The following is a 21,531-nucleotide window of genomic DNA, read 5'->3' on the forward strand; positions in this document are numbered from 1 at the left end:
TTTGTACCGGAAACAGATGCGCACCGGGCCTTCTCCAAGTCTGCAGAGGAGACCAAGCCCGGGGCTCGATGCAGCTTTCTCCATCAGAGGACAGCACACACAGGTCCTTCCTCTACACTTTTCATCTCGCCCTCACATTTCTCTAGAGACGCCCTTATCCCCAGATACCAGGGATTAGATCAAGGGTAAGACAGTAGAGATAATAAAGGTCATTTGGTGCAACCTCCCAGCACAGGCCATCTCCACAACAAAGAATTCTTAGAGTGGTGCTTTCCTTGGTCTTCTTTGGTTTTATCCAGTCCCTGCAATGACTTCCTGAGTGGTCTCTCCAGCCTCACCTGATGCCCCTCTCCCCACCCCCTACCTTCCACTTAAACCCCCTGTCAGCTCACTGAACGCACCAAGCTCTGTCCCAGATCGAGATCTCGGCAGGGGCTTTGGCTCTGTCTGGATTGTTCCGTCTTAACTCCCCGCCTGCCTGGCACCCAGACATCTTTCAGTCTCAACTGAAACACAAGTTTCCTCAGACAGGTCTTCTGGACCAATCCCAGAATTATTCTTTCCCATTTAAAGAACTTACTTGCGGTCACTTATCTTCTCAACTTCCTTTGACTTTAATTTTCTTTTAGTGTTATCAATTCCTTCCCATTTTGGAACACTATTTTCTTTTTTGTAGAAAGAAGAGGGAAGCACAATAGAAACTGAGTAATTCTACTTTCACTCACATCCATCAACTTCCTTATTCACCGCTTTGCTTTAAACAATGCTAGAAGAATCTTTGGCTCTCCCCAGCACTTTTTCCAGGCTTCAGCCCACTCTGGGTTTTACTCTTCTTCATACTATCTCAACAGCTCACAACACCTTTGTAAGTATTTCTAATTATGTGTCCCTTTGTTCATCTGTTCTCCAAGCCAGTTTTTTTAAATGGATTTTACCAGAGCCTCTATGTAGCCTCATGAATTTCTCTAGTGGTCTCTCTTCGGAGATTTTGCGAAATGCTCTTTCCAGCATTTGTTAAAGTTCGTTTCTCTGAATTCCTTATTTTTAAGAACTCTGTCTTCTGTCAAAGTTTCCAGTGATTCCAAGATGCCACAGGCCATTGTCACTTCCTGGTCCTCATTTCACTCTGCATCTTTGCAACATCTGACTCAAGCGACCATTCCCCTTTTTTTGGAAACACTTCCTGGCTTGGGTTCCATGATGACACTCTTTTTTGGGGGGGAAGGGGAGTTTTTTACTGGCTCCTCTGCAAGATCCCTCGATGTTAGAATAAGCCAGAGTGTGGTCCTTTGGTGACAGCCTCAAGACCAGGGGTCCAAATAGCATCCATACTCTTTATTCCCAAATTTCTATGTGCAGCTATGACTTCTTCCAAGTGCTCCAAATTCTATATCCAAAAATTTCCAAGGGATACCTAAACATACCTCAAAAGACTGAAAATGAATTCTGCATTTCCCTTCCAACCTTGTTTTTTCTCTTAGCTTTATCCACCTTAGGAAATAGATTCACCATCTGTGTTGTATCTCCATACAAAACCTGGTGATCATTTTGATCCTTGCTTTTCTTCAACCCACCCCTTATCTGATTTGTCAGCAAGTCCTGTCAGCTCTGTCTTCGAACAGGTTCTGAATCTCTTTCTTTCTCTCTAGGACCACTGTTCCAACCTTGATCTATGCCACTGTCATCTGCTGGCATAGCCCCTACCTGGTCTCTCTCTTCCCTGCTCAGCCTATGCTACATTCTCTTCAAGGAAGCCAGGGTGATCTTTTAGAAAGATGGCCTTCTCTGAGGCTTTTCCTTTGAATCATACAGCATTCTCCTACCCCTCCCAGGTCACTCTCATTATTTCACATTACATTTTTCTAAATAGCACTGAAACTTGTATAATTGCTAATTTGTATATTGACTTAGGTGTCTCTCTTTCTAAGCTAGAATGTAATTTCCATGATATTAACCTCTATTATCCACTGGCTTAGAAGAATACCAAGGCTCAGAGTATGCCTAGTCTCTTGAATGAATTTTCAATAGACAATATCTAAATCATAATGTCCTCTCACTTCATTCAGAATAAAAATCAAAAGTCAACATGTTTTTCGGGACTTTCAAAGCCCTCTGTGACAGGGCCCCATTATCGCCCCTCCACAATTTCTTGTTACTCCAGCCCCCCTCCAGGTGTTGCAGGCTGCTTTGCTTCCTGGAAGATGCCAGGCAAACCCCTATTTGTTATCCTTTCTGTCTGGAAAACTCTTCCTCCTCACAACCACGTGGCTCATTCTCTGACTTCCTTCAGACCAATATTCAAAGATCATCTTCACAGTAAGTCTTTCCCTGGGCACCTGATCTAAAATTTCAACACCCACTGGGCCAGCCATGCCACGCCACTGACACATTCTGCATGCTTGTATGAGTATAGTATATACTTAACATATATACTTATATGTAGTATAGATTGAGCTTGCATGTGTCTTGTTTATTCTCCATCTCCCCAGTAAAAGGCAAGCTCTATGGGGCCAGGGATGTTAGTCTGTTGTCTGTTTTGCCCAGTTCTGTCCACAGAGCCCAGAATAGTGCTTGGTACTAATAAATATTTGTTGATAAATAAACACAAAACTTAAATTATTTTTCTTAATACAATGAGCAGTTGTTTACTTAAAAAGACAACTTATTAAAGATATTTTTGATTATATGTTAAACAGAGTTTTAATCTCATTATTGGTAATCTAGACAAGTTTCCTTCATTCAAGAAGGACCTATGAGAGAAGGTTAATATTTTGAGAACATGAATAATGACTGTGAGAAACTAATTAAATAATACTCTCAACTCCATGTATGGGGTTTACAATAGGCTTTTATTATGCTTAGTGATGTTGCTACATCCTACTACTGTATCATAAACTTCAGCTGTAGGTATACCTAACAATGAGTAAAAAAAATCATTCTCCTTTAGACAGCAACTCTAGAAAGTGACATACTCTTCATGGGAAACACCTGGTTTGTCCTATCTATTTTTACTGTAATTGTTTTCCTGCAACTTGATATTACAATTACTTGCTTAAGAGCTCAACTATTGGTTAAGCTACCTTGATGAATCAACTTGAGAAGCTAGATTAATTGTGAGCTGAGCTTTATGTGAATAGTTGGTCTATGTTTCATGCTCTACTGATCTAAAAGACCAAAAACCTAACCTGAAACTTCTCAGAGTGAGGGTGGGAAAAGAGCAGATTTCTGTTCTGAACCACCTGGGGTTTTGGCTGACTTCCACTTTTCCAGAAAAAAAAAAAAAACAGTTAACTAAATGAAAAGCAACTCAGAAACCAGTAAGTAATGTTAGAATAAGCTCGTGTGCCAAGGAGCTGGGAAGACCGATGTATTAGGGTTACCTTCGCTATCAGGTCAAATATTCCTGTTCCAGAAATGGCCTGTGAGAGTTGTCATTTGCTTACATTTGACAGATTCCCTTTATTCCTTCTTGGCAACTATGAGAACAGGCTCATCCAGTTTCATCTGAAATGTTTTGCTTTCCTTCCGAAAGCAATGATGGTAACATTTATAAGAGGCCCATAATCCTTAAGCAGAAAAGCCTCATTAATATGAAACTATCTGTCAAGATGACCCTTTTTCGGTCATCCATAAAAATTCCCTCTTGCCTTCTAGAAGGGTTGATCCCATATGGGTAGAGGATCATGCTGGGAAACTATGAAAAATAACTCTTTAGGGGGAATGGCACAAGGCAAGGATGGCTCTCACTTAATTCTACAATGTGGACTTTATAATAACTTGAAAATTCAACAAACTTAAATGCCTAAGGCTATAAGGCCAAAGTCAATCTTTTCTGTTAACTTCTCAAATTTAGAACTATACAACCATGCATATAAATATATATTTATTTATAATATCACTGAATATGCGTGACTGTAACTAAATATTAAGAATAGTACACATTTTAAAAAATAGGACCAAATCAAAACTCATGCCTCCTGTTATGTTAAATAATAATTTTGTTGCTAGTAACCCTGGAACCACATTTGTTAATTTGGGCCTAACTTAATAATGTACCATTTAATCAACTGGAACCTTATACCCTTAATTTTAGATCTTGAAATAAAAAGCCAGTAAATATGTTACAGGGGTGGTAACTTTAACCAAACACGGCTTTTCCCTAGTAATACAGCCTCCAGCTTTCGCTAGTCACCTGCTTCAGCATTTTTCAAATAATTAAATTATGTTGCATTGGGTGGGAAACTCTTGGAAGCTAAGGTACTGTGGCCACTTGAACAAGCACACATGCATACACCCTAATAGCTGCCATGCGTGGATCAGAATTTGGAAGTAACTGAGCACAAAAAACCCTGGAAGACAGAAATTTTGATTTCTCTGCGGCTACCACACCTGAGGAAGTGCAAAGAAATGTCTATCACTTAGCTGGCTAGGCTCACTAAAATACTTCCCCTTCTCTAAACACATTATTATTGTTATTATTATTATTAATCATTTTGGCTGTCTGGGGATACAGATGGAAGGAAACTGGCATTGCTGTGACCAGGTTTTGGGCGGGAGCGGGTGGTGTTTGTTTAATCCTAACCAGCTGTTTGCTACGGAAATAGCCGAACAGACACAGCCGGCTCGGGTTCCCTGGGGCTCCGGGGGCGGCTTCACCGCACCCCGGGGAGCCGAGGGGCTGCGGCTCCGCGCGCTCGCGCCCCGCACCAGCTAGCGCCGGGCACACGCTCCGCTCGGCTCGCCCCTCTCCCGACCTGCAGCTCCCCATCCACGTCTCACTTCCTTCTGGCAGGCGGGCCGCTGAGAACCCCCCGAGTGGGTGGGAACGCATTCCAACAATAACAGCCCGGCTTCCCCAACTCACCAGCCTGCGAAGTTTCCTCTGCGAGAGGGCTGGGTGTCAGGTTTCAGAGGTCTCCTTCCCCTCTCCCAAGCCCTTGAACTCCGGGGCTCCCACGCCAGCGACCACACGCGATCTGCTCTACAGGGCGACACTCAGGGGGACAGCTCCTTATTTTCCAACCTGTGGCTCGGGATCGGTCCCCAGCCCCTGCCCGTCGGGACTGCCAGTGGCAGGACATGTAGCACCACCCCTGAGTTGGCCGAGCCGCCTGGATCTGGAAGGTTTGTGTGAGAAGGCGTGTCTCCCCGTCCTAACGCCAACGTGCCGAGCTCACCTCGGGCAAATCTTGCTGGTGACTCAAAGGCGCTGGGCTCCTGGTTATATTCACACTGTAAGCCCTAGCAGCGAGCTCATTTTTATTCCTCTATTTTCCCGTGTCTTCTTTGATATCTCTTATTCAGAGAGCCCAGGGCACTGTGCGAACTTCTTCCAAGGCAGTGCATTCTCTCCTCCCAGGGGATGTCTCATTAACAACGGGGAGAGCAAGGAACTGCCAGTGGAGAACAGAGAAGTGCCCTGGGAAATAAAAGCGGACCTAACGAAATTAGTGCTTTAAAAGTGGGGACCTGTTAATGTGAATACATTAATCAGTATACACCATCCTAACTGTTTGCCTCCTACCGTCACTCCAGAGACCGATAGGATAGTAAATAGAGGTCATGTCGATGAGATCAAAGGAAATCAAGAGTGTCCACATTCACTGAATAAATAATTATGAAGTACCTACTATGTGGCACGTTTTTCTAGACACGTTGGCTACTTCTGTCCACAAGAAAGATCCTGGCTGGCTCTCTTGAGGTCACAGTTTAGACTGAATCTGGTATCCCTAGTTTATGGACTGACAGTAAAGGGGAGAATCCAAGGTTGCATACATATAATAACACTTGAATTATTCCTCCGTGAAGAAAATTTAAATGTTCCAAACCATTGTTGGGAAACAATGAGATGCTATTTAAATTTTAATTGTTTGACCCAGTTCCAACAGGGGGCTTTCGGGACCATCTGGGAGGCACCGCCGTTTCCAGCTAGGGAGCATCTCCCTGAGAAGGGCTGCGGGTGGAGGAGGTGAAGGAAGAGCCCCAAACCAAAACCCAAGGTGAACACACAGTACCAAAATAGAGAAGAAGAGGACAGTGGGCAAAAGTATTTGGTCCCACAAGACTCTATTCTGTTAGAAAATATGGAAGTTCTGTTCTTGTCTTGAAAATGGGGATAATAAAATGCCTTCATAGGGTTATTGCAAGCAAATGAGTTCACATCATCAAAGTGCATAGAATAGTGCCTGGGCACAGTGAATTCTATATACGTATGTGTTGTCTATACATGTTACTTTAGTAGCTCTTATCTACTTCATTATCCTAAAGTAAGGTCCAATTAATAAAAATTATTCTGAACTACTAGGAGAAAGCATAGGAGGTTTGGGTTGTAGATTTTCAAAATATATATACTGGGAATCTATATTTATGGGAATCTATACATACTGGGAATCGATATTTATAAATCTATATTTATGCAAATCTGTTTTGCATCCACCAGCAATATCTGGGTATATAACAAGCATATGTCCGTGGGTCTAGAGAGAGATAAAAGAAAGAACATAACTCTGAATTTATTCTATTGTATACAGCAAATTAATTTAAAATGAATCTCAAATCCGTATTCTTCACCTAGTTTATGTGTTCACTTACATTAATCCAAATAGCTATTATTCAAGCCATCATCTCATTTGATGTTCACCACACTGCTTTGAAATAGGCAAGGAATCTATTATTTTTACTGTCCCCACTTTAAGAAAGAAGAAATGGAGATTGAGAAAGTCCCAACAAGGTGCCCAGAATCATGAAGATCATAAAGGTAGAACTCAGGTTTGCTGATCCCAAAGGCAGGGCTCAGGGTGGTCACTACACTGTGCTGTCACCTTTTTCTAGAAAAAGTCCCTGCCGTGAGAAAGTCTAACACAGACATTTCTCATCTGCTCTCCTCATCACCCTTCCCCATGTAAGCGGCCAACGGCCTCATAGGGCCCACTTTTGCAGGGACGGCCCTTCTGGTGTCACCTGCCACATAAGTCCCATCTTTGGGTTCTGAGGCCCAGAGTCACTAACGTTACATAGTAATGCTATTCAGCTACTCGAAAGTGGTGAAACTTTTCCTTCCCTGTGGGAAGGGGGATTCCACGGAGAATGGTGGGAGAACAGGAGAGAAGTAATTCTGGGCCACCTCATGAAGGCCACGTCGACCAGAGGTAGAGCAGAATAAAAGACGCTGCAAAACCAGTGAAAACGGGGGCAGCATCATGAGTCATAATCAAAAATAAATGCCTTCCTGTACCTGGAGTTTCTGTGGCACAAATTAAATAGACACAATTTGTCAATGGGTTTATCAATCAATCAATAGAGCACTGAAGTAAACAGATACATGTACGTACATGGGAGACTTCTAGTTAAAAATGACAAACTGATCACATGTGTTTCATCCTCCCCTTCCCCAAACTCCTCTAACGTGAGAATAAGTGGATTTTTAAATGTTATTAAATAATAGAGACAAATAGAAAGAAGAGACCTCAAAAGATAAAATAAACAGCAAGAGATGGTTGGAAGAATGTAAATCAGATGGAGGCTTGTAACTGACTTGGAAGAGAAGAGTTTACACTCTGTGTGCCTATAGAGGGGTTATGGATAAGAAGCAAGATGATTCTCTGTGCATTTGCCTGGGAGGCTCGGGCCTAGGAGGCAGAAATACCAGCAGAGAAGGAGGCCAGGTGGTAGGGTGAACACAGGGGCTTGGTTAGACGTCTGTATACAGAATGCTTGGACTCAAAGCTTCCTTCTCCACTGCCGTGCAATCAACCAACCATAAGTTCCTCCATCTGCTCAACCCAGCCTCCAGGAGACTAGAAGTTTATTTTCTGGAGAAAGTAAACTAGAGTAATTTGTGGTTTAACAAGATAAACACACATTTTTACTCTGCTCCCACAGAAAATGAATTAAAAAGAAATTTATATGCAAGACAGGAAAAAAAACTCTCAAAGTTGAAAATTTACTCAAAATTTTTTAAATTTGACAGATGGGTTGTTAAGATTATGATGAAAAAAAATCTTCAGGAAAATAGAACAAAAAGCTAGGGAAATAAAAAAAAATTAGAAAAAGGGGAAAATTTTCTGACTAAAGGGAATCCCAGAAAGTTGCAGAAAAAGAGTTCTTTTTACCCAGAAAGGGATGAAAAATTTTAATAAAGAAGTAGTGTAAAAATGATTCCAGAAATGAAGACTATGAATCTTTGGGATCAAAACTTCCACTAAAAGTCCAAGAGAAGAATTTTTAAGATCAATTAATTAAATACACCAAAATACATCATTCTGAAATATTATAAGCCCAGGAATAAAAAAGAAGAACATAAAACATCTTCCAGAAACATAAAGCAGATCACATAAAAGGAAAAGAATAAAAATTGCATTGGATTTCTCAAGAGCAATAATGGATCCAGAAGATTCTTTAAATGTCTTCACATTTAAAAATGAAATTATTTTGAACCTAGAATTGTATACCCCAACAAAATGTCAGTGACGTGTGATTAAGGATATTTTCAGATCTGCCAGGATTCAAAAATGGACTTCTTGTACTGTTTTTAAAGAAGGATCTCCAAAACAAGCTCATAAATCAAGAAAGAGAAAGAGATGGGACCCCAAAAATGCCAGTGGTATGTGGGCACTACTTCCAGGCCATTCCCATAAAGTAACTTATGAGATCCTCCATGCTTTCCCTTTTCCTCTTTTTCCTGAGCAGCCCATTAGATTTCCTTTCTTAACCTTCTGCAGGTAGAGAGACATGTAATTGAGTTCTAGCCAGTGGTATGTGGGCACTACTTCCAGGCCATTCCCATAAAGTAACTCATGAGATCCTCCATGCTTTCCCTTTTCCTTATTAGTAGGCAGATGCAATGCGCAGTAAAGAGTTCTGAGGCTTTAGAAGACACGAGAGCCCCAACATGAAAGAAATGTGTGGCTCTGAATGATCATTTGTCATAGAAGGCCTAGCTGCCACACATTGGACCATGACACGAGCAAGAAATAAATGTATACCATATAAAGCCACTGAGATTTGGGGGCATATTTATTATAGCAGTTAGACTATTCTGACTGTCACTGTTTGAAACATCATTTGGGGGCATTTGTGAATAACTTACAGTAGATACAAAGTTTACTAAACAAATTTGAAAAAGGATATGACTAACTCCAGGGGGTGAAAAGGCTATGAGAGAAAAGAAACATAATGATAATATACCACTCTGTTCAGATGTGGATATAATCAGAATAATGGGAACACAGGGGCGCCTGGGTGGCTTCGTCGTTAAGCGTCTGCCTTTGGCTCAGGTCATGATCCCAGGGTCCTGGAATCGAGCCCCGCCTCAGGCTCCTGCTTGGCAGGAAGTCTGCTTCTCCCTCTCCCACTCCCCCTGCTTGTGTTCCCTCTCTCGCTGTGTCTCTCTCTGTCAAATAAGTAAAATAAAAAATCTTTAAAAAGAAAAAAAAGAATAATGGGAACACTGACAAGAGAGTAACCATAAACTATGATGTGAGCAATAATTAAATAATTATTAACAATTCAATCTTTCTTGATTTCCTTTGCCTGCCTTTTAATCAATTATCAGGTAATTTTCCAAGCATCCAAACTAACATTGATCGATGTAATTTCAGGAAAATATGTCTTTCCTCCCAAAATATATATAGAGGGTGGAGATAAGGAAAGACAGTCTATGTACATGTATAAGACAACTAAGTCTTCAACCATTATAACAGACAGTCAATAAACAATGTGTAGAATTGCTGAGTAAAGAAATAGCAGAATAAGCAAACCATTTAGAAAAATGCAAGTACAATGAAAAACATGACTCAAATGTTTTACTGTGGGGATTGAGATTGGGCTTAGGAGGAGATCTGTGCTGGTTTATAGAGTTATCACCATTTTTTAAAAACTATGAGATGTATTGCCTCAATCAAAATAAAATTAATATTGAAGTAGTCTTAAAATAAACAGAGAAACAAAATATTTTAATAGAGAACATTACAATTTATTAAGGTATGTGTATATATTTTTGCATAATAACCTGTTAGCAGTGGAGAAAGTGAATTTGGGGTGCAGCCTGATGATAGAGTTAAGAGGGTTGCACAGTCATTTATTCACTCAACAAACATTTATTAAGGTGTGCCTGATACTCTGCTAGGCATGGGGCATAAAGTGAAGAACACGAAAGAAAACTATAAGAGGGCCTCTAAGAGAAAATGAAGATTTTAAAGCTTTAAACAACAAATATCTGTGGTTTCTTCTCTCTTATCCTTGGTGACATGAGCCACTCATTTAACTCTTTGGGCAAGATACTGCCTTTCATTCCTTCCCAATACTCTTAAAAATTGCCATCTTGTCTAGCCACTCAAACCTCACACTGATGAGATCAGAGGTTACCCAACTCACCCTTCTCCTGGAGTGGCAGGGAAGTCTTTGCCAAGTAGTCACGCCTGGGTTTGCCTCCACCCTCTGCTGATTTTCAGTTCATATATAGTCTGTCTAATCACAAATAAAAATCAGCCCCTCCCCAGTTTGAGGAAATCCCGCAGCATGACTAAAAGTCACAAGACTGGACACCCAGGTCGTGCTAGTTTTGCTAACTACTTTTAAAGATGCAAGTTCAAGAAATATATACGCTTAAGTGAACTTCTATTAGCAAATTACTCTACATACATAACACACGAAGACCTATTTTAGACATCAGAATAGACTTGTTCACATCATTATAGGTAGAGTATCTACTCTCTATGGTGTGTTCTTAACCTCCCACTTCTAACTTCATTTTGCTTCAGTTTCTTAGGATGTGAAATGAACATACACTGGGACCTTATGTGGAAATTACTGTAACTCAGTCTAATTCTTTATATGTTAAAGGACTATTGAATGGGAAGACCAAATGGTTTCATGAGTAATGTTTACATATAGCCTTTATGCAAGTCTTGACTCGCAAAGAAGCCACAGTACAGTGGGTAAGCCATATTCCAGTATTGTACCCCTTTATTAACAAAAAATGCTGTAAGTATAATTATGAACATAATTATAATTACAAAATTATTTAACTCATATATCAAATTGATTAAGGACAAATAAATCCTTTTTAATAAAACTAAGCAGATAGGAAAGAAACACATATGTCACATAAATATAGTCACATATCAACATATGTAATTATATGTATAAACATAAGTATAGTCTTATACATGCACATGCATGGACATATATTTGCTTAATGCTAGCTTTATAGTGAGCTACAAAATAAAAGGTTTTATGTGCCTACTATGTAAGTATAAGCAAATATATGGTGATTTCTTCATTTTCCCCAAACATGTGACCAAAATAGTGTTTTTGTTCACAACTTTTGCTATTTTTTTATCTGCAAACAGTTCAAATTATGATGTCATATGCTCAGGAATAATTGAATTTTCTTAAATTTTTTTGCCAGCCTTTTAACCGATTATCAGGTAATTTTTCCAAGCGTCCAGACTAACATTGATTGATGTAATTTCAGGCAAAAATTTTCTTCCTCCCAAAATACTTTTTTGATCAAATTAAAGTACTTTCATGAATGTTCCATTATAAGAGATTTATAATGACACCAGTAGAAGATAAACATCTCTTTTTTAAGGTATAATTTGGGAAATGATGTTGCCTTATACTTGATCATCTATGATATTAAAAAATAATTTGCAAAAATAACAACTAGTGGGGCACCTCGGTGGCTCGGTTGGTTAAGCGACTGCCTTCGGCTCAGGTCATGATCCTGGAGTCCCAGGATCGAGTCCCGCATCAGGTTCCCTGCTCAGCAGGGAGTCTGCTTCTCCCTCTGCCCCTCCCCCCTCTCATGTGCGCTCTCTCTCATTCTCTCTCTCAAATAAATAAATAAAATCTTTAAAAAAAAATAACAACTAGTACATGAAGATTTGGTCATAGCAAAGAATCCCATGCTAAGTGATTACTTTTCAAAACTATATTTTCAAGAAATAGTAAGACTGTCTTAATAAATAATTTTACATTATAATTAAATGAAATATGATTTCTTTTTATCATCAGTATGGTAAAACTTTCTAAGACCATAATATATTTTTATTATATTTCTAATATATATTTAAATGTTCTATTTCCAAACTGACTTGAAAATTCTCAGTACCGTAGCCATCAATATCTCCCAAAATATGCATCGCTGCTATAACCACTAAGTTGTTCCTGTTCTGTGAAATTTTTAGCTACAGATTTCATTACTACTGCAGATTGAGAGAATGGAGGAAAATCCCTGCATACTGCATATAAAATACAGGCTTTTGTTAGAACTACTCAGCCCATCTTAAATAAATTGGACCAATTTATTTTTATAGTCACATGTTAGGTGAGAGTCTTGAGAGAGAAGACATTTTAAAGGAACTGATAAAAGCACAAATGATCAGAATGAAGATACAAAGTTAATAAGAACTTCTCATTTTCTTATATTTCTCCATCTATAAAATGTGGTAAATATTAGTCATCTTCTTGGTATAAGGCATTCGATCTAATGCATGTCTGGGTGGGAGTCTCCTATAAAAGTCAAAGGGGTCAGATACTCATGACAGCGCTGGCAGTATATAGGGTCTGGATGCAGTAGTAATGAGTGGTTCCAAGGGTAGTGTTCTAACCACGTAATGGAAGGCAGTTAGGCCTGTAGCTCTGGACCTAAGCCAGCTTGCCCTAGAGTGGGGGCAACACAATTTCAAACCTGGAAAAAGCAATCTTACAACTAAAAGAAAGACGGAACTTGCTAATTATATAAGCAAAAAAGAGAGAGAGAGAGAAACATGTATGGGAATGGATTCTAAGGAAGAAGGACAATTTCAGAACAGGATGAACTCATTAATATGGATGCCCAGGATAAAATGTAGTAATTTGATTGAGAGTGCTAATAATTGTTCTCTCAGTTTGATGAAATTCAAACCTAGAGTAAGCCCTATCTTAATTCAAAGAACCACCCTTGCTCTCTAGGAAGGACACTGCAACATTACAAATACATTGAGAATGTTTTCTTTCTACATTTTCACAAAAGAGCGTGCAATTATTTTCCAAGATAACTGGCACTGGGGAACAGGAACCTTTCCAGAATAGAACATTGATCCTGAGGTGTCACTAATGATTGAATAACAGGAAAGGCACTGCAATTCAAAGATTAGAGTCAGAACTTAGGGCTTAATCAAATTCTACTTCACAGGAGGCTCAACAGGAGTCTCAAATCCATCCCATGTTTGCCATTTTTTTCCTTAATCTATAGGTTAAGGGTCAGTGTGACCAAAAGATTAATTTCTGAGTCTCTGATACTGAAACCATGCAACACAAACCTAGAGAATATATCCAAAGGGACAGTTATTCTTCGAACTAATTGCAGATATTAGTGTCACTTCCTTGTTAAGAACTTGAATGATGTAAAGAAAGTACTTCCTATCACATTTCCACCTGTTTTTCTACATGGACCTGTGTAGAAGGTGAATGGGTCTTTAAGAATGACAATGAATATCTAAAAGCCTAATTAGATGATGACTTCAACTGCCACTAATGCAACTAATCAAATGGATACAGATTCTAATATCCTTGGTAAACTTGGCAGGTGGCTCTAAGTCATTTATATACTGAATAACCTGCATTTGACCAGGTTTTAGACAAAGCACTTCAGCTTCTTGTACTCTATGCCCAGGGGGATTTATGATACAAGATTTATCTGTAGTAGAATAGGGTGCTCCATAGAGACTTGGGCATTTCCAAGTAGCAGGATCATTTTGGAAGCCTCTACGTATAAAATTATAGAAGTAGGGGTTTTCCCAGGTTCTGGATAGAGTAAGATGAGCAAGAATTCTAAATCAAAAGGCTTAGGTTTTACTTCAAGTTCTGCCAAAAGCTATTTGTAATCTTTGATCTTACATGTTAAATGCACAGTGTTTTTAAATAATTTACTTATAAAATTTTCACATGTCTGACATCACTATAGGTGTCCAAACAGTGAATGTTTGCTGAGTGAGTCAATAAATAAAGGAATCTGTTCACTATCTTGACATCCTTAGCAAGGAAGTTTTCAAGGAAACGGACAGGAGTCTCTTGTCCATTCTGTGCTTTATATTTCAGCAAATCTTTTTTTCATAATTGAAATATTAAAAGTTGGAAGAAATATTTATGAAAATGATTCAAAGCAGGAAATACTGCACTCTTAAAGTAAATGTGATTTACAATAGAATTGCCAGTAATGAATTAAGGAAACTCCTTGAGGCATAATGGTACAAATGTGTATATTTTTTCTCAATGAAAACTGCAATGAGAAACTTTGACTCCCTCACCATAGTTATTATAATCTTATGTCGCAATTAAAGGTAAATATATTGGCAACTCTCTCTCCTACTAGTTAAGGAGATAAATAAGTCACAGAAATGCCTTGTCTATTGCTGGGCACCTTCAGCCTTGCCTCAACTCATTAGCGGCAAAACCGGATTTCTAACAACCAGAAAATACACAGCCCAAACTTGCACTTAAGGATCTAAGATCCTTGAATAAGAAGCAGATGGAATATAGACAGGAGTACAGCAAACCCTTTTAAGGACATTCTCGCCACAGCGACAAACAAGGACCACAGAGCCCTAGAGGAAGGAGCCACAACTGACAGCAAAATAAGGACAAGGTATTAGCATTTTCTAAGCCATGACATCGTGTTTCTTCTCTGAATTATGCCAATTAAGGCCATAATTGCAGAGAATGACAGAGGACCTAGTCTTTATTCATTCTATTCCCCATGCTGAGACTTAAAATTCTCATTTGCATCAAGAAGATGGTAAGTATGTCATAAGTGATTAGTTTTATGTGCCATCCTTCCACATGTACATATACATGTGTGTGTATGTATATTTTGTATGTATGTATATATACATATATATATGTACTTTGGTTAAATTCTTCTTCATTTTATCTTTAAACCACTAGAAATAAGAAAGTTATTGGGGCACCTGGGTGGCTCGGTTGGTTAAGCGACTGCCTTCGGCTCATGATCCTGGAGTCCCGGGATCGAGTCCCACATCGGGCTCCCTGCTCAGCAGGGAGTCTGCTTCTCCCTCGGACCCTCTTCTCTCTTGTGCTGTCTATCTCTCATTCTCTCTCTCTCAAATAAATAAATATAATCTTAAAAAAAAAGAAATAAGAAAGTTATTAACAAAAGTAATTCCTAAAATGTCTTTGTTACTTAGTTTGGAATCACAGAAACTCAGATTTTAAAAGCCATCATTTAGGTCAAGTTCTTTTCTAAGGAACACTACATCTAGAGATATTAATAATTGTGTGTGCATAAGAAGGGTTCCGTAGTCAAGCTACTTTAATATTGCTTCTGCTATCACCTCTTAAAATTCATAATGAGTAGGGTGCCTGGCTAGCTCAGTCGGTAAAGCGTGTGACTCTTGATTTCAGGGTCACAAGTGTGGAGCCTACTTTAAAAAAAAATCCATGGGGCACCTGGGTGGCTCAGTCAGTTGGGTATTTAGTGAGCACCTACACACTTTATGATGTCCTATGTTTAAAATTCAGAACCAATTCCATCACCTCTCTCCAATCCCTTATTTCCTCTTTTATATAAAAAGGCTAATAAAAACGATAATCACTTCATAGAGTTGCATGCCTGAAAAACATTTTGATAGATATTTCTGGTAAATATATATGAAAGAAAGCACAGTATTCCCTAGAATTAAGTGCTGTTCAACCAGATTTATTGGGAGCCTGCTAAGTGAGAGACCTGATAATTTACAATGGAACCTGAAAGTTTCATTTTACCAAGAGAATGGGGTATGTGGAAGGGATTACATATGACCAGGAGGAAGCCTTAGAGATGACAGATGTGGTCATTGTCTTGACTATGGGGATGGTTTCATCGGTATAGCCACATGTCAAAATGTATCATATTATGGACTATAATTATGTGCAGTTTATATGTCAATTAAAGTTCAATAAAGCCATCTAAAAAAAGCAACATAAACTTAACACTAGGCTTATTTTTCAACTATTTAAAGAAATGCAGTCAATTAAAGTTCAATAAAGCCATCTAAAAAAAGGAACATAAACAACACTAAGCTTACTTTTCAACCATTTTTTTTTAATTTTTTACTTTTCAACCATTTAAAAAATGCAGTCAGTGCCTTATTTAACTCCTCCCCTTTCAACTCAAACCCCTCAGTGTGTGGTACACTGTGAGCATGTGATCTTCTACTGTATATGTTGAAGATGTTTACTTGTTTTCAACATTTTCAGATCAATATTCTCAATACTTCAATTTATACAAATGCTGAAAAACCGGAGTTAGAAGAATAAAATTATGATTATTTAGATTCTTAACTAACAGTAAAACCTGGGGCACCTGGGTGGCTCAGTCAGTTGGGCATCTGACTTTTGATTTGGGCTCAGGTCATGATCTCAGGGTGCTGAGATCAAGCCCTGTGTCAGGGCTCCACACTGGGCATGGAGCCTGCTTGGAATTCTTTCTCTCCTTCTCTGCCTGTCCCTCCCCGCTCTCTCCCTCTCTAAAAAAAAAAAAAAATTAAAATCTAACTTTTTAAGCTTTTTAAAAATCAGTTAAATACGTGATGGGGATTAAGGAGTGCACTTGTCATGATGAGCACCGGGTGATGTATGGAAGTGTTGAATCACTATATTGTACACCTGAAACTAATATCACACTGTACATTAACTAGAATTTCAAAAAAATTTTTTTTAAAAATCAGTATAATACAAAATATTATTATCTGGACATGAATGGGCATGAATGTACTTTTACAAAGCATTAAAGAAAAATAGCCCAATTTTTTAAAGAAATTAATGTAGGATCTGTTTAATAATGTTCATACTTAATTTTTGAAGGGTGAATAGTATCTTACATGGCATGTAGGTAGATGGTCAATAGATGTATTGAGGTGAGTAATTATTTTATAATCAACTATTATCTACTTAACTAAAGCATGTCTAGCATGTTTGCTCCAAACAATTTGGCTTTGACTCTCATACTAGTTAAGCTTTTATGCAATAATGTACTACAATAAATTACTCCAAACTTCAGTGGCTTCAACGAATGTTATTTTCTAATTGGGAAAACTTCACTCAAAAGATTTTATCACATATTAATTGCTCTAATAACTATCTTTCCTTAGGAAAAGTTCCCAGTGGACCCTGGGTTGTATCTTTTCATTGGGGCCTCATTTTGACATCACTGCTTCCCTTTCACTTTCTCTTGGAAATTTTTCAGAGTTCCTAGCCCAGTAAAGACTTCTCATTGTTGAGTACAGCTAGATATTTAATGACTACTTTTTATTTTGCTATTCTAATTATTTTATCATATTAATTCTGTTATTTTAGTAAGGTGGGGGTATTTAGATCTGTATTCCAGTTGAAAATTGGAAGCTTTTTGGGGCGCCTGGGTGGCTCAGTCGGTTAAACGTCTCCCTTCGGCTCAGGTCATGATCCCAGGGTCCTGGGATCGAGCCCCGCATCGGGCTCCCTGCTCAGCAGGGAGCCTGCTTCTCCCTCTCCCACTCCCCCTGCTTGTGTTCCTGCTCTCGCTGTGTCTCTCTCTGTCAAATAAATAAATAAAATCTTTAAAAAGAAAGAAAGAAAATTGGAAGATTTTCAAGGTATGTATATGTGTTTGGATGTGTACAACATGATGACTGTTTTACATTTTTTACTACAGATAAGTTGATTCAGTGTGGGCAGTCAAGAACTGCATGATCAATCATAAATTAATATATTGAAAAAACATAATCCACTAGCATATTGGCTTTGTTTGAACAGGGTGACATGTAGCATTACTTGTGGACGACTGGTGGAGATTTCTAATGTTCCCAAGTTTCCAGTTCTTCTCTACTTCTGTGTCAATGAATGTTTGTACTCTCTTGTCCTCTGAAGTTTGCTTTGGTTATGTGACTGGTTTTGGCAAATGAAATATGAACAGAAGTGATATGTGTCACTTCCAGAAGGAAACATTTCTTTTTTTTTCATTTTTTTAATTTATTTAAATTAAATTAGCCAACATATAGCACATCATTAGTTTCAGATGTCGTATTCAATTGTTTATCAATTTGCGTATAATACCCAGTGCTAATTGGGCAGAAGGAAACATTTCTGAGCTGGTGCATGCTCACCTCAGTGATTACGGAATCACAGGTCAAAATGGAGATGTCTGAGAACTTCAGGAGCCTAGAATGCTGGGGCACTGTGCAGACAAAAACTGCTCTGATGGGTCACCTAGACTATATGTGACCAAGACATACGCTACTTAGGTGTGTCGCTTGTCACCACAGCATTACTGAGTTCATCCAGATGAATACAAAAGATGAACAGTATCTTATGTAGTAAACAATGAACAAAATATAAGCACTTATAATGGCATAATATATAACCAATTTTGTTTGTTCTTACAGGATACGATTTTAATTATGACAGAAACTCCTCTGGCTTCTGGCTAGTGCTTTTTTTAAATCAATGCTTAGCGTGTAACTAGTGCAAAATTAACTCTCTTTTGAAAGATACAAACAGACTGGGGGCAAGAAAAAGATCTGAAAGACAAAGACCGAGTACCATGTATATTCCTATATTCAAAGATAGATGAGATCCCCTGAGGTAAGAAAGTAATAAGGCTAATTTAAAGGTCTCATTTATTTTCTGAACTTTTTTTCCCCTGGGTGAGACATGGGTGGTTTTTCACAGTGTATCCTTTGCCAACATGGAGGTGTCCCATTTTCAGAACTCACCTGTGAGTTCAGGTGTAGATGCACTTGGTCAGTTCTCCACTGAGTGTTCAAGAACAAAACTATTAAAACATCACTAACAAACATTGTGGGTGGTACCTAAACCATATAAAGGTATCATAAGTGATACACACTCACCATTAATAAGACAGGCTTGTTTCCATAGTGCTGTCAAACAATATGGGTATTGATAGAGTTAGCTTAACTTGTCAAAGGTGAGGGGCTTGGGGGGGGTGAGTCAAGTTGTTGCAGTCACCCCTATAAAGCTCCAAGTTCCTGATGGGGTTATGTTCTTAGGGCAAAAGTGACGTCTTATACAAAACCTGGCCAACAACCCTGCCTCTTGCCGACCGCTACAAGAAAACTCTAACCCTCAGGAAAGACTTATCCTCAAATTCAGGACCCATCAAAACATTCAGAGACTTTTTTTCTGCATACTGACATTGCACATAATGGGTGATTTCTCAAAGCAGGAAAAGAAAAACTAAATGCCAGTTTATTTTATTAAACCTCATAAAGTGCTTCGACATTTCAGAATGAGCTCAATATCTTCTAATCAATCCCATTGGCTCAAACCTACCATGTTTGCTTTTAAGAGATTTAGACACTTCTGATATTGAGAAGGTTGGTATTGATGTAATTCTTTACTTTTTTGAATGTTATTTTTGCTAGTTGTTAGTAGTTTTAACATGGTGTTAATGACTCGTGTTTCCCATCTACCTAACCATCCCAGCTTGATAGTAACTAACAAAACATCCTGAAAGCTAATCTAACTAGGCTATTATACTTCTCAAAGACATTGTAAAATTACACATATATATCCACACACATGTATTTATATTCCACATATTATCTCCTTTGATAGGTCTGAAAATTTCAAACTTTTTGATTAATATATTGGAGCAATAAATTTTAACAATTCTTCCTTCTATTTGTTCCTGTCAACATTCATCCCCATTTTAACCCATATTTGTCCTTACATAAGATTTTTTTTCTATATTTGAAGAGCATATTGTAGAGACAGCAAAATTCATATTTTTAGTGTGTGATTCTGCAAGTTTGGTAAATGTATAAAGTCATTTAGTCTGCATGACAATCAAGATAGAAAATAGTTCCATCATTTCAAAAAATCCCTCCATGCCCCTGGAGCCCAACCTCCCAGCAATTACTGATCGGTTTTCTCTCCCTATGGCTTTGCCTTTTCAAGAATGTCAAATAAATGGAATCATATAGTATATAACATTTTCAGTATCTTTTCTTTCAGTTAGTTTAGTATAGAAGTATGGGTTTTTTAACATGTCCTGCCATTTCTCAAAATTTGGTTTATTAATTCCTATAGCACCAAATATGTATTTCTGCCTCACTTCCATATTCTGACATTTCATATTTAGTAATTTCTTTTTTTTTAAAGATTTTATTTATTTATTTGAGAGAGAGAGAGAGAATGAGAGATGGAGAGCACGAGAGGGAAGAGGGTCAGAGGGAGAAGCAGACTCCCTGCTGAGCAGGGAGCCTGATGTGGGACTCGATCCCAGGACTCCAGGATCATGACCTGAGCTGAAGGCAGTCGCTGAACCAACTGAGCCACCCAGGCACCCAATATTTAGTAATTTCTAATGTAAGTTCTTCACACTAATCAGATCAATTTCCTCCAAGTCTGTTAGAGCAAATTCCTTTCCACTTCAATATCTTTGTTCAGGTTGCTTTCCCCTCCTGAAGTACTGAAACCCATCACTTTGACTAATTTAAATCCTTCACATATTCCTATAGCCTCAAATCAGTCCTGCCTTCTCAAATAGTTTTCTTTGAAAAAAAAATAGCTAATAACATACCTGAATTGATCTCATTGAATTGATTGATTATGTAACCCTTGAATTGTTTCAGGTTTATTTTTGTTTTCTCACCTACCATATTGTGAGGATGCTGAGAGCAAGATAAGACCCTAGCATGATAAGGGTTACATACAGATGCTCAAAGAGGTAGCTTGAGAATTCCTGCAAAGAGATGTTGAGAAGAGAGTAGTAGATTTGTATGCCTTTGTAAACTTGGTTACTGGTGTGCAGGTAGAGTGAGATATTAAACCAACTCCTTGATGAGTTGCAAAATAAGGATGCTAGGTGGTTTTGTTGTTTTTTTAATAGATGGTATGTTTAATTGGCATGGCTTTGGGGAACTGATAGAGATTGGTATTACCAGTGTTCGTGGATTCATTGATTGCATGAACAATCTTGGTGGCTTCTTGTTTTCCCTAGATTTAGCAAGTAGAGGGAGTGCCTAAGTTCCTGACTGAGGAGCAGGTGACTACAAAAAAGTTGTTAAATGAATACTATTTCTTGATGTAAAGACTGCAAAATGGAAGGTGAAATTTCCTTTGAGACTCATGAGATGCCAGAGCCCGATCTAGCTAACCCAAGAAAAAGTCCCAGGTCAGTATATGGCTCCCTCAGATTCCAGGGAAATTCATATTTGTTTCACAGTGGCTAAGAGCCAAGGGTATCCAACATGAAGTACATTGGCACAGCTATTTGAGAGTCACACATTTCTTATTTTAAGAATGTTCAATTTGCCAAAACTTTGCATTAGTATTAGCAGTCATATTAATCCATCATTAAAGAGCCACAGAGTCTTAAAATAAATATTTTAATGCCTTTATTTCAGTTGAAAATAGTAACAACCAGTGGTTCTTTATACTATTTTACTAAGTAAGCAGTTTTAGAAACATTTAGTTTGAACAGATTTTGAATATTTTTCAAAATACATTGAATAAGCAGAGACTGTCAGGGAGTAATAAATGTACCCC

The 21,531-nt window shown here is 38.4% G+C and overlaps 1 protein-coding gene across 2 annotated transcripts in view; it reads right to left on the reverse strand.

The window, feature by feature from the left end:
- Positions 1-21,531, reverse strand: part of RAB27B (RAB27B, member RAS oncogene family) — a 110,329-nt gene that overhangs the window by 44,876 nt on the left and 43,922 nt on the right. Inside the window, exon 1 of one of the 2 annotated variants that reach the window (XM_028102952.2) lies at positions 4,865-5,125. The exons of the other annotated variant lie outside the window; for it this stretch is intronic. The gene's annotated coding sequence lies outside the window, so the exon portion shown is untranslated. Of the gene's footprint in view, positions 1-4,864; positions 5,126-21,531 lie in introns of those variants that run through there. 2 annotated transcript variants of the gene reach the window in all.

The sequence above is a fragment of the Eumetopias jubatus genome, unplaced genomic scaffold (genome assembly GCF_037043125.1).
Source record: "Eumetopias jubatus isolate StellerSeaLion01/CBP00866 unplaced genomic scaffold, mEumJub1_p1.0 scaffold_16, whole genome shotgun sequence".
Taxonomy (NCBI): domain Eukaryota; kingdom Metazoa; phylum Chordata; class Mammalia; order Carnivora; family Otariidae; genus Eumetopias; species Eumetopias jubatus.